This window comes from Hibiscus syriacus, unplaced genomic scaffold (assembly GCF_006381635.1).
Source record: "Hibiscus syriacus cultivar Baekdansim isolate YM2019G1 unplaced genomic scaffold, ASM638163v2 tig00110945_pilon, whole genome shotgun sequence".
Taxonomy (NCBI): Eukaryota; Viridiplantae; Streptophyta; class Magnoliopsida; order Malvales; family Malvaceae; genus Hibiscus; species Hibiscus syriacus.
In genome coordinates this window covers 2,324,256-2,327,835 of record NW_024062926.1, presented here as the reverse complement: position 1 = coordinate 2,327,835, position 3,580 = coordinate 2,324,256, and the positions used below count along the sequence as shown (strand labels likewise).

General features: G+C 28.9%; 1 long non-coding RNA gene across 1 annotated transcript; it reads right to left on the bottom strand.

The window, feature by feature from the left end:
• Positions 1–202: 202 nt before the first annotated feature.
• On the bottom strand, positions 203–1,505 carry LOC120147986. Its single transcript, XR_005518333.1, has 2 exons — positions 1,397–1,505; positions 203–375 (listed from the first exon to the last, which is right to left on the bottom strand). It is a non-coding gene; the product is annotated as an uncharacterized LOC120147986 (long non-coding RNA).
• Positions 1,506–3,580: the final 2,075 nt, after the last annotated feature.

The window sequence follows — 3,580 nt, the reverse complement described above, 5'->3', positions numbered from 1 at the left end:
AATTAGGGAGTTTAAGGGACTAATTCGTGCCTAAATAGGGCATGGTTGTAATACCTTAATTTTGTCCGGACAATTTAATTTCATTTAAAGATGACTGAGAAATAATTTGAAGGTGTTGGTGCTCGATGAAGAATTAATTCAAATGATGAAATGTGGAAGTTTGCGTTTGGAAGCTTTAGATGCTCAATTGGAATTGTAATCGTATATGAAAATCGAGACACAAATTGAAATTCAATCCCAAATACAAATTAAGTGTCTAAAGTCCATTTACATCCTCAAGACCCAGATTCAGACCCGGTTTCAAGACCCGACCCGTTTAGCTGCTGCCTCCCACATAAAACCAGTGATCTGTACCCCATACCTCCCACAAAGCACCTGCAAACAAAGTTAACAAAGAATTAATAATCCACCGAAAGTTCAAGCAAATTTCGAGACAAACCGCCAACCTAATCCTGACCTGCTCCAACCATAATTCACCAAATAAAGCAATGAAGAAAAAAAAAGGAAAAAAACAAAGGGATTAGGTGAAGGAAAAAGTTAACAAAGAATTAATAATCCACCGAAAGTTCAAGCAAATTTCGAGACAAACCGCCAACCTAATCCTGACCTGCTCCAACCATAATCACCAAATAAAGCAAGAAGAAAAAAAAGGAAAAAACAAAGGGATTAGGTGAAGGAAAAGCATTACATTTGGAGGACCATTTGAAAAAGGGTTCCATGAGCCATCAAGAACAGAAAAAGATTCACATAGTAGGGGATTTCACGAACATGGGGTTCGGTCAGCAGTACCAGAGAACGATTCCAACAGAGGATTCAAGCAATGAAAGAGAAAGCAATGTAATCAGATTCTTCCCTATCCTATTTCGAAAGCAGTATAACAAGGGTATTCCTCCTTCATTTTAATTAACATAAGCAGTAGCAATTTCTGAAGGGTTTTGGCTTCACTTTTAATTTCTAGTGTGGGTGTGTGTGGGTGTATGAATGGGTCGTTTCGAAACAAAAAAATGAAAAGTTCAAGACGTGCCTTGCATAGTTTGATTTCTCTTTCGAATTAATTTTCGCCATACGGGAGGAGCCGAGAGTCCTTAGGTTCTAAAGGCTTTATATTTCAGTCTTGTGGTTGTTTAAATTTAAAGAAGAGGATAAGTTAGTTTCGTTTTACCTAGCTCTGTTTCAGGTCTTTATTGATTTCGGGAAGTCGAATCTTGCCATGGGGAATAAAGATCGTTCGTTGGGGATTGTTGTCAAGTGTAAGGAAGTCACGAGTAAAGGTTGATATCGTCTAGGTCCTAGGAGAATTCGACTAATGGCGTCGGGTTCCAGAGGTTTCGTTCAAAGCAAATAGAAAGAAGGTTAGAAGAAGTCGTTTAGTTGTATGGTTAGGATAGTGACTTACTCGATCGATTGAAGCTGCCGCCAGCGTATGAGCGTGAACCTTGAGCTTCTTGGCCGAATGTCGAGGGAAGTAGAGAAGATAGTTTTGAGGGATAAGAGGCATGCGGCTGGTGTTTAGGTTTAGTCTAGGTTTAGTTTGAAAAGTAGGTTTTATTTTAAAGTTTTTGGGTAATTTAATTTTTAGTCATTGAAATAAATGGTAAATTAAGTTCTAGGCCCCTTAACATGTTGTTTCGTTACTTTAATCATTGTTTCCCTCCTTTTTAAATCCATATAAATCAATTGTTTTTTTTTGTGTGAGTGCTATGCGTACATGTATATTTGACTCACTTTGTTTTATATTATGCTTTATATAATATGAAATGTATGGCACATGTAATTTCAATATGCATACACTTTCTAAAAATTGCGTAATTCATAAAGTATGTGTTTTCATGTTTACAAAATATTTTTTTTATCAATTTGATTATGACATAATTTTGTTTCTGTTATTATAATTTATTATATCTTTAATTTAAGCATCAACTTGTTTGACTTTGGGTCTAATTTGTTTGACATGAGATGTTTGTCTAATTTGTATGTTAATTTTGTAGCTTTTATATATTATATATATATATATATAAAAGTTGATATTTTCAATTAATTCGTTGCATATGGTTAATGTGTTATATATATATATATATATATATATATATATAATATATAATTTATAATTTCATTTATTATTTCTCACTTTAAATACAAAGCTATGACGTACACATGCAACATGTAATAGCTTTGTATTTAAAGTGAGAAATAATAAATGTAAATTATAAGATGCAGTCATATATATTATATATATTATATATATATATATATATATATATATATATAATTATATATATATATATATATATATAATTTATAATTTACATTTATTATTTCTCACTTTAAATACAAGCTATGACGTACACATGCAACATTATAGCTTTGTATTTAAAGTGAGAATAATAATGTAATTATAAGATGCAGTCATATATATATATATATAACTTATAATTTACATTCATTATTTCTCACTTTAAATACAAAGCTATACATGTTGCATGTGTACGTCATATATATATATATGACGTACACATGCAACATGTATAGCTTGTATTTAAAGTGAGAAATAATAAATGTAAATTATAAGATGCAGTATCATATATATATATATAAAACTATAATTATTATTTTCTCACTTTAAATACAAAGCTATACATGTTGCATGTGTACGTCATATATATATATATATATATATATATGACTGCATCTTATAATTTACATTCATTATTTATCACTTTAAATACAAAGCTATACATGTTGCATGACTGCATCTTATAATTTACATTTTTTATTTCTCACTTTAAATACAAAGCTATACATGTTGCATGTGTACGTTATGATAGTTTATTAAATATTGTAATATGCTCGGTATTTTATTATTTTTATTTTTACTTTATTTTTTATATATTAAAGGTATATATATATATATAACATGGTAATAGTGACTTTGAATTTTTATATATACATGTTGCATGTGTACGTTATGATAGTTTATTAAATATTGTAATATGCTCGGTATTTTATTATTTTTATTTTTACTTTATTTTTATATATTAAAGGTATATATATATATATATCTATATATATAACATGGTAATAGTGACTTTGAATTTTTATTTTTCTTGATTTAACCATTAAATTTATTATATGTGTTAAGGGTTAAATTATTTTATACAATAAAACATGAAATATCTCCTTAACTTGCTAGGAAGGTATTTTAAATGATTATTGGTATAAAATAATATCTTTGATGTTGTTTTAAGGGATCAAAAATCAAATTAAATTCGAATTTATAAAATTTCATTGCAAAGATATTAATTAATCGCTAGGTACCGATTTAGGGCGCTATGGGGGTACTAATCCTTCCTCACACGTAATCGACTCTCGAACTCATTTTCTAGTAACGTATATTTCAATTTGTTGTTTTAATTAAAATTAATTTTTATTTAAAATAATAAAAAAGTTTTTGGGTGTCTAATCACATCCTAATAAAAGATTGATGGTGATTCCTCGAACCGTACGTTTTATTATAAAAAGGAAACTCAAATTTTTTTGAAACGAGAAAGGGCTTTTAAAATCACATTGTTTTTATTTAAAA